This window comes from Saccopteryx bilineata, chromosome 3 (genome assembly GCF_036850765.1).
Source record: "Saccopteryx bilineata isolate mSacBil1 chromosome 3, mSacBil1_pri_phased_curated, whole genome shotgun sequence".
Classification (NCBI taxonomy): Eukaryota; Metazoa; Chordata; class Mammalia; order Chiroptera; family Emballonuridae; genus Saccopteryx; species Saccopteryx bilineata.
Window position 1 is genome coordinate 10,070,453 of NC_089492.1, and position 10,498 is coordinate 10,080,950.

At 44.5% G+C, this 10,498-nt stretch overlaps 1 long non-coding RNA gene across 1 annotated transcript; it reads left to right on the forward strand.

Moving 5' to 3' along the window:
* The first annotated feature begins 239 nt into the window (after positions 1-239).
* On the forward strand, positions 240-9,475 carry LOC136328459 (uncharacterized). Its single transcript, XR_010730045.1, has 4 exons — positions 240-523; positions 6,596-6,780; positions 6,975-7,221; positions 9,255-9,475. It is a non-coding gene; the product is annotated as an uncharacterized lncRNA (long non-coding RNA).
* The last annotated feature ends 1,023 nt before the right edge of the window (positions 9,476-10,498 follow it).

Below are 10,498 nucleotides of genomic sequence, written 5' to 3' on the forward strand. Positions count from 1 at the left end.
TTCTTAATCGTACCCTGAGATTTGCTATCTCCCCTGAACTTGAGGGCAATTTAAGATCTAGGCAGTGTCAAGGACAAGGAAAATTATGAGGAAGGCGGTTTTATATTGGCCACGGGGGGGGGGGGGGGGGAGCAGTAGTTTACTTCCTGGGAGATAGCCCCGCCCACCACACCCCTCCCAGGAGAGCACAGGTAGGTAGTATCCGCTCTTTGAAGAGGGAGAACTGAGAAAGGCAGCAGGTGGGGAGGGAGGAAGCCACGGGAAAGAAAAGTTGGGAACCTGAGAAGAAAGAATGATGGACCGAGCAGGTGCCAGAGCTGCAAGTTGAAGGGGTAGGAGCAAGGGCACTTAGGGAAGAACTCATCTGATCACGTGGAGAAACACCTCCCATTCTGAGATGGGAGAAAAGAAACAAGGAATGGAAAGGTTGAGGGTCGCTGAATAGCTCTTCATGGAAGAGCACTGCAGGTTTTCATTTCTATGGTCCTGGCGGTAAGGCTTTGTGCTGGGAAAGGTTGACAAGGTGCGTGGAGGGAAAGGGGTGGGGCTGGTGGGGCTCATTTCCTGGGTTTAGGTGCTAAGAAGAGAGATTGTAACTTGGTTCCAAAGCTGGTGCTTTGCTGGGTGGGAAGACAGAGGAATGGAAGATCTTCTGCTTCCCTATTTCAGCTCTGCTCTCCCTAGTATCTGACACCTTTACTTGGCTGAGTATCCTGATAAGATGAATTGAGATGACAGCTTGGTCACATGAAGGTACTAGGGTGCAGCGTGGTATAATGAACTGGCTATAATCCAGGGGTAGAAATGCTGACTCGATCCCGTGACAGAGTGTTAGCTGCTTGAACCTGGGGTAAGCTACACAATCTCTTGGAACATCTGTTTCATCGTTTGCAAAAGAATTTTAAGCATTGAGCTTATATCCATACAGCTTCTGACTCATTGTAGGCATGAGAAAATGCTTGTCCTTCTTTTCTTCATCAACACCCCCCCCCCCAAGAGAATATCCCTTGTAAGACTGAACCCAGAGGACCGTAGATTACTTTCTCATAGTTGAATGTCCATACGGCAGAACAATTTACTTGGAGAAATAAATGTATATCCTCAGTCAAGTTGAGCAAGCCATGGAACACTAGGATGAGTCTTTAAAAAAAAAAAAGAAAATAACCCTCATCCTAACCTTCTGTCTTTTTAGGGATTTAATCTAGCATGAGTGAGTGTCTATATGAGTTAGTGCACCACAAAATACCATGATATCCACTCTCCATTTTCCAAGAGGGCACAGACTGAATTAGGCCCAAAGATGCCTACCACAGTCGCCAATCCAAATCTCTGGCTTAAGGAAGGAGTTTCCGATTATTAGAGATTATTAAACTCACGTTTCTAATAAACCAGCGCTTCAAATATGAAAGGGCAGGCAACTCACTCTAAAGCAAAGCTAATTACATAAAATAATTAAAAAGACATCTCTGTACTCATGTTCAACATCCGTCATTTCCACTGTCCGCCATTGTTAGCAGAAAGAAGGACAAGCCTAATAGTTTCCTAAAGAAACGACACTGTTTATTTCTGACCCGGGATCAGAGTTCCTTCTCTCCTACCGCTAATACCGAGGCAGGCCACCTTGGGACTCAGCTGTGTGGCCAGTCCCACGTGAGTCCCATCTGTTGCTGCGAATGCCCCGAGTGCTGTGTTGACTAAGGAGAAGGAGGCAACCACGCGGTCTTTTCCTTTCCCTGCCCTCCGAGTCGCTGCTGCCGGCGGACGTCATTGGCTTTTTGGTTCTCCTTTGCTTTTTAGTGTCCAGCTGGAGTGCCTGGTAGCCACTAGGCACTCAGAAAAAAAGTTAGATAAATTGAATCCTGGACCTGCTTCAGGAGGGAGGGAGAGGAAGGGTTGGGGGAGAAGGTTCTCACGCTTGCCGAAAGAAGTTCTCTTAAAAACTAGGAAGTAAGCATGATTAAGGGAGATCACAGCAAATATATGAGATCGCAGATGTTACACTCTACATAGCTATATAGCTCGGCCAATTATGACCTGCATGACTTTGAGGAAATCACGGAAACGATTTGCATCTCAGTTTCTTCATCTCTAAACAGAGATAACTTTGGTACCTATCTGATTTTAAAGGGGGTTAAATTAGTTAAAACTTTTAAGAACCTTAGGGCAGGGCCTTAGAATACAGTATGTGCTCTGTAAGAGTTTATAACATGAACATGGATGTGTGTAGAGTTTAGTCTAGACATCTCATAAATATTAGTTAAGTTAAGCAAACCAGATTAGTAGAGAGAATGCATTTTTTCTTCATTTATTACTTGCCTGTTCTCTTTTATTTCTTCTAAATGTTCAATGTGACAAAGTCATATGTCTATTAAATGTTTTTAGGGAGTGGGCTGGGCTTTATATGCAAATCCACTAAAAATAGATGCTCATCAGGGCTGGAGAAGAACCACCTCGGATACTTTTGCATAAACACCTGTCAGGACACTACTAATGGCCTGAACAAATGCTTCTCCAAAGAGATTTTTCTTTTCTGTCACAAATTTTCTGATGCAAAACAGGCAATGGCCATGAAGTGAGGGTGAAGGCTGGGGTTGGAACTGTCCAGAAAACGACACAAGCTCTCATCTTACTGGCATTCTTACCTCTTCTGGGGCATGCTGAGTTTCACCCAATGTGAAAACTTCGTTGCAAAATAAAAAGTATCACCAGGACTCTCTAAGCCAAGAAAAAAATATCACTTTCCAACTCTAGCCACTCAAACCTAAGACAATGGGTCCTTTTTCCTTCCCCTGCTGGGCATGCAAAATGACTCCCCCTGCTTAGAGGGAAAGAGGAAGAGGAGAGAGAGACCCACTCATCCCTTGATCAGCCCTGCTCCCTTCCCCGAGACCATCCTAACAGCCTCCTTCTCTTGACCTCCCAGTCCAGCTCTTGGTTGTGAGACTCAGTGAGTGACCAGGAGAAAAGGTCAAGTGGTAACCACAAGAGCTGACATTTACTGAGTGCTGATTCAGTGCCAGGCACTGTCCTCAGCCAGTCACATGCATCAACTCGTGTCATTATGACAACAGCCCTTCTTTGGGACTGCTATAAATATCACCATTTCACAGAGGAGCAAACTGAGACTCAGACAATCTCACTGGAAAAGACTAGAGCTAGAATTTAAACCCAGGCCAACGAACTCTTGTGTCCACTGCTCCTGAAAGTGTGGTCTAGAGACTGGCTCCAAGGCACGACCTATTACCAGTTGTTGATAAGTATAGAAAATGAGGATAAGCACTAGGAAATTTTCTAGCAATTTGCTGATCGCCTGGCATCCAAGAGTATGAGCAGTTTTGTTTTTGTTGAACCCACACAGCAAAGTTCACATGGTATGGGGTACGTGACAGTTATGCACAATAGGACCACATGGAGATCCACGGGCGACTGGAAGTTAAAACACTAGTTCTTCACCATACATGGGGTGATAAGGAATGCTCTAAAAACTCAGTGCTTGCTATGACTATAATACACTCATGATATATAAATGTATGTAGAGAAGGGAACAGCAAGTCAGGAGCCAGAATATGATAAACAATGGGCATGAGCAATAATTAAGGGATATTGCATGTTCAGAGTTGCTAAGTGCCATGGAAAAAATTTAAAGAGTAGAGCAAAGAAAGTTACCCACAGTTGGGGAGGGGCCTACAGGATTACACAGAGGTCATTAGGAGAGTGTGTGACCCTTTTCCCTGGGCAGATAGGCCACTTATATGTTTAGTTTGCCTTGACTTCCCCCTGTCACTCCCTCTCATATATCCTGGTTCTCCGATTTTTCTCTGAAGCTATTTACACAGAATCATTGAAATAATCTAAACATAACAAGGCAATGTATCCTTTGCCAACCAGGAAAGCCCAGTCCATCACAAGATGTATTCCAAAGCTCAATTACGGGTTTGGAAGAGATAATCTCTGAGATCTCTTCCAACTTTGGAATCCTATGATTTTGGTCAAAAAAAAAAAAAGTTTATATTGCTCTCAGGGGAATAAAACTTACCCAAGAGGCTTATTTGATAGGATTCATTCATTAATCTATTCATTTATTCAATGTACACCTATTGATCACCTACTTTGAGTCAGGCATTTTCTTAGGCATTGATGTTTTAGTGATGCGTGAGATATAGACTCTGCCTTGGAGAGTTTCCGAATTCAGCGAAAAAGCCAGACGTATAAACATAAAAAAACGTCCACATAGGTCTTCCGTGCTACGGCGCATGTCTGGGCAGAGTGCTATGAGAATACAGGTGAGGAAGAACACAATCCTCTGGGCAACAGGAAAGGGAGAGTCACAGCAGAACTGACAGGTGGTGACATAGACTCTGGGCTTTGGAGAATGAAGAGGAGTTGGCCTTTGTGTGAAGGGAGAAGAGAAGCCAACGGAGGCAAGCAGGTGGATGCAGAGACATCACACTGGCTGACTCACAGGAGAAACAGCTAGGGTCTGCTTGTTACATTGTCCGCATGTGTGGGTCAGGACTGGGCTCTTTTGTTTGTTTTGTGGTAGTTGTGAATATCAGTTTTACCCCAGTGTGTGATTTCAGATACACAAGCACACACACCGGGGTCATCACTTTCTTTCTTTGGTCCTCCATTTCTTTATTTATAACAAGATGTGGGGTCCCAGTGTCATGAACTTGTAAATTCCATGAGTGATTCACCGTGTGAGTTCCCATGCCCAGCACATAAGCACATATAGGCACTCAGATTTGGTTGAATCAATAAATGCATGAGTCATTGTCATTAATTATCACTAATATCCTTTCAACTCTCTTTGCCATTTTTAGAACCTTTAGATTTTCACCAGCTTTGGATAAATCATTTGTCTGCATGCCCCTGACAAAGGATATTTGTGGGTTAAGCGTACACGTGAATGTACTTGCATATATTTAAATAAATAGGCATACAAGATCAGAGCATTCAAGAGTCATGGGGGGAGGGGTTAGCATAGGAGAGAGAGGGTTGATCAGAGAAAGGCTTGACATCAAATTAGTTTTAGTGATTGAGGGCCAGCTGTCCGTTTCTCATCACTTTCTCCCACTTCCCCTTCCATGAATTAGAAGCGATTATATTTTCCTAATCCATCACACTTCGGTTGTAATCACACGTTTGGATGCATCTCTCAGTCACACTCAGAAAAGGACGGGGCTCCAGAGTGAGGTACAGCCATTCCCTCTTGGCACAAGCTGCTTACCCTGTTTCCAAAAGTACTCCTTGTTCACCAGAGCTTTCTAGAAGCTCCTCCACTGCCCCAGGAATGACTTCATCCACTTACACAAAAATTCTTGATCTTTTTTTATTATAGAAATTTTTTAACATAAAAAGAATCCTTGAGTGAACCCCCTTTAGATCACGCAGCTTCAACAATCATCAGCATTTTGCCAATATCCCCTCTCGCCCATCTGTGCCCTCCCTCGATGTGCTTGTTTATTTCTCTGCCTGCTGGATTGGCTTAAAGCGACTCCCAGATGCTACATCATTTCATGTGTAAATGCTTCGGTATGAATTTCTGAACAATTAGGTCATGTTTTGTTTGTGTGGTTTCCCTAACACCACGACAGCCGTGCACCTAGTAAACCACCAGCACTCCCTTCATCCTATGCACGGTCTACAGTCAAATGTCTCTAATTATCTAGAAAGATGTCTTGACGCAGTTGGTTTATGTGCATCGGGACAAAGCACAATCACACACTGCATGTGCTTGTCTGTTTCAATATGGCAACTTTAGGCAGTTGACTTGAAATATTTACTTTTTTTTCCACCCTAACTCAAAGCTGAAAGGCTAAAATACTCAGGAAACGGAGAATAAAAGTGGTCTAGCTCAGCCTGTTGCAACAGCACCATTTTTCTAATAAAGATTTTCATTCAGATCATGCTCGTGGCAATCTATAATATGCAAATGTGGAGGTGAGTCGATGTGTCTCAGCATGGAGGCCTTCACCACTGCCCCTTCCAGGAATATGAACCGGAGCGACACTCCGGGGAATGCGCAGAAGGGGATCGCTGTGCTCCTCCCATCCACTCTGCTACCGTTGAATCTTCCCAGATAGTTATTGTAATAATAATGCCATATTATCTTTTTATATAGTGAGTTAGAGCTTACATAGTACTTCCGTGTGTATTCAACTTACTATCGCCAAGAGTCCACATTTTATGGAAAACGCTTCCACTCACAGGACTTCCCAATAAGCCCGTGAAAGAAGACAGGTGTAACCCCTTTTGTACAGATGTGAAAGTGGACTCAGCGATATTAAGCAACTGAGACCCCATAGTCAGTCCGTGGAGTTAAATATTGGGTCCTTGTTCAAATGATATCAAATCCAGAAACCTTTTGACCAAATGTGCCATGCCTTAACTTTCCATAGAAATGCCCCAGACCAGCCTCCTCCTACAAACACCCTCTAGCCACCCGCTACCTGGTGAAATCTTATTTATTCCCTTTGGTACTGCCCTGGGTAGTCACTGTAAAACAATAGGCAAGACTAGGAATAAGAGGTAAAATTATTTGAGAAATGTTCAAGAGGTAGAATGATCAACATTCCCAGTCTTCCCTGAATAGGGACCTGTCGGAGTTACAACTGGGACATTCCAGACAAATCAGGATGAATCGTTCACCCTATATTGGCACACACGAGCTTCATGACTGACTATGCATAGGAATTCAGGAAGAGGATTGAGTCACTCTGGATAATTGAATGGATGGCGGGGCACGTATTGAAGCAGAAGATATTGAATAAAGAACAGGTATGACAGGAGCGAGAAAAGAGTTTAAAATATGTGATCCAATGAAAATGTGAAAAAGCAGCGGAACGAACGGGTAAATCTGGACTATTATTATTAATTGCAGCTAACAGCCAAGTACCCCTTGTGTAAGGAACTATTAAAATCGGCGCATGTTGACTTACTTATTGATGTAGCTCCGTTTCATACTTAAATAGGCAAAGAAGTTACTCGAGGAAATGCTATTTGAAAATGATGCCGCTGGAACTGAAACTCCGATGAACCTGCGTTGGAAAGCGGCCTTTTCTGTTTCCCCACTGTGTGACCTTGCACAGGACTCGGGGAGTTTGATCAACTCGGCCTTGAATAAAACGGACGTGATGTTGAGAGCAGACTACGGGAGGCGGGAGGAGGAAAAACATCCATTAGATGCCAGACCCAGAGAGAGCAACTCTTACCATCAAGGTAATTTTTAGAAGGTAGGAAAAAAGTAAGGGGAGTTAACTCCAGAAAGGCAAACTATAGGTCAAACCATTGGAGGACCAAAAATCTAGCCATTTATTCAAATGAGATAGGACAACACAAAAGTCAGGTGGCGTGGTTCGGGAGTCAAACTGCTGGGATCCCAATCGGGACTCCATCAACCTACTAAGTTATGTAATGTCACATTTTCTCAGCTGGAAGGCAGTAGTAATGATGCTAGGTCTTACCCAACCATCTCATTTGAGGTTGAGCACTGAACAGGGTAATTTATGGAAGGTGCTTTACACATAAATCTAGCAGTGTCTAGCCAAGAAACAGGAATCCCTTAGGTCAGTGGTCCCCAACCTTTTTTGAGCCATGGACCGGTTTAATGTCAGAAAATATTTTCACGGACTGGCCTTTAAGGGTGGGACGGATAAATGTCTCACGTGACCGAGACAGGTGTCAAGAGTGAGTCTTAGACGGATGTAACAGAGGGAATCTGGTCATTTTTAAAAAATAAAACATCGTTCAGACTTAAATATAAATAAAATGGAAATAATGTAAGTTATTTATTCTTTCTCTGCGGACCGGTACCAAATGGCCCATAGACCGGTACCAGTCCGCGGCCCAGGGGTTGGGGACCACTGCCTTAGATCTCTCAATAAAGAGAATTTAACACTTGGAATTAGCTACTTGGGTGATGAAAAAACTATGTGAAATATGGGGCAGTGAGGCAACTCAGCAAAGCACAGCAGCAGGGAGTGAGCACCTGCTCTGAGTGGAGGGACTCTGAAACTCAGCAGGATGACCGGGGCTGGACAGTAATGAATGGGAGCTTAGAGGAAGGGGCTGATGTGTGGAGGGGAGAGCTGTAGAGCACTACCAGCGGCAGCCAGTGTCACCCGAGGGTGAGCAGACACAGTGACTTCCCCCACTAGGGTTCCCATTGGCTACCGCTACTTCTCTATGATACATAGCAGAATGGGTTGGGCAAGGTGCAGATCTAGGAGCAGTGAGTTGACATTCACAGCATGGTACGTGGCACCTCGTAAGAGCTCAAAAAATGTTAGCTCTTGTTAAGTACCCATCATGGCCGAGACCATGAACCAAGCACAAGCACAAGGGGTACTGGTGTGAGCAAAACAGATGTGGAAATCACCATGCAGGGGGAAATGCAGAATTATATAAAATAGCACCTGATGGTATGTACAAATGAGAGAGACAGGAGGCAATGGGAAAGAAAAAATGGGGGAGCTAGCAGTCTGGGCAAAGTCAGGGAGGCGTATGGAGATCACTCTATTTAATCCAAGATCTGCAGCCTGAGTCGGCGCAGCCAGGTGAGGTGGGAGGGAAAAAAAACCCCAGGTAGAAGAAGAACACACATAAAGGCACACTGGAGATTTTGACAGCATTTCAGGAAACTGAGGCAGGACACACGACAGGGAGAGCGAGCCATTGAATGTGCCATTCAGACCAGGGCGTTCTTTTCTGCTCAAACCCACAAGCGGCTTTTTGCCACTGATGGAGTTCATCAAACATCTGTGCTGCAGGCTACAAGCTTCTCCGTCAGTTGTCTTCCAGTCCCCACGGGGAGCCAATGCTGGAATCCACCTAAGACGTACTGCATCAAGTCAAAGCCCCGGGCTATGTCCCCAGCCTCATTCGTTCCCACTCGGACCCTTTTTATGCCACACCGAACTCAAGAGGTTTCCTCAAACACTCTAAACGCAGGCTTCTTCATTCATTTTAACAGCCCGTCACCTTGGGTACTTTCTCCCACTGGCTTGCACAATGGGTTCCTGAGCTCACTGAGTGTCTGCTCATCTGCCACGTCCTCCAAAGGGTCCAACTCAGCCTCCATGTTTATCTTGCTAATGCAACTTACGTTTATTTCAGTCTCCTTCCTCTACATCGTAAGCTCCAGGACAGCAGGAACTGTCCCTAGCTTGTTCGTCATTGTGTTTTTAGCACCTTAGCATATATCAATATTAAGTGTTCAATACATTGTTGTTAACTGGAAGAAATATCCACAGGTAGCCTCGACCGGGAGTCTTCCAGGACCTAGTCTTCAAAGACACAGGAATTCATACGCAGGGAAAAGAAGAGAGCTGCGTACCTAAAACCTAGGTATGATATAAATGAGATGTGATCTCAGGCCAGGCAGGGGCTGGTCCCCAGGACTGAAGACAGAGGTCTGGAGGGACCAGCAGCAAGAACAACTCAGTGCTGTGTCCCCAGAGGGACTTACCGGGGGCTCTTGCCACCGCATTAAATGTAATCTCTAAATAAAGAAAATAAAAAGAAAAAAATAAGTTCCTCAAATAAAGAAAACTTCAGTGCTCAAGGCTGAGATTGAGCCTTAAGACGGTCCACTAAACTCACAGTGGCCGGCAAACTCATCAGTCAGCAGAGCCAAATATCAACAGTACAATGATTGAAATTTCTTTGGAGAGCCAAATTTTTTAAACTTAAACTATATAGGTAGGTACATTCCCTATCGAGGTAGCGCCTGCACGTGGTATTTTGTGGAAGAGCCACACTCAAGGGGCCAAGGAGCCGCATGTGGCTCACAAGCCGCAGTTTGCCGACCAGGGCTCTAGAGCAAAGGAGACCTGTAGAAATGTGACCCTTTCAGGCTATGGCTGGACAGTGTGAGATGCCAAATCCGTCTTCAACTTTTCTTCAAATGCAGGCCTCTGTGACTCCCTCTTGTAGAGTTTTCCTTATTTGATAAATGAGATGTAAACATTCTTCTGGGGGATCCCAGTAGAACAGTAAAAATAACAGGAAGCACTCAGCTCTGTTAATTGTGCATCTTAATGTGGCATCGGGATATTTGTCATGCCAGTGCATTTCCTTCCGATGCCCAACCCGGATGTTTCAGGAAGCCCAGTTAATCTTATGGGAAATTAAGCAGCAGAAAGATTCTGCAGTTGTCCTGGTCTAGACTCTGATATTGATCATGGAATAGACAAATTGGAGGAACGAGGTAAAGTGGCCTCCTTGCGTCTTAGACATAAGTACAAATGCTCAGTGGAGAGTGACCTTTAACGAACGCAAATCTACTTTATAAAGCATCACATCTGTGACTCTTTTCAAAGTGCGTGCTAATGGTCAGCTAGACAGTCCTCTCTCAGCTTCCTCTGATTCACTTAGGAAAACTCCTGAGAGCCCACTGAAGGGTTTAGATGTTTCTCATTGGTGTCTGCTTTTCAAATGGTTGTCAAGTCCAGGCATTTGTATCGGTCCCATTAAAGTTTAAAGAATTCAAGTGGTG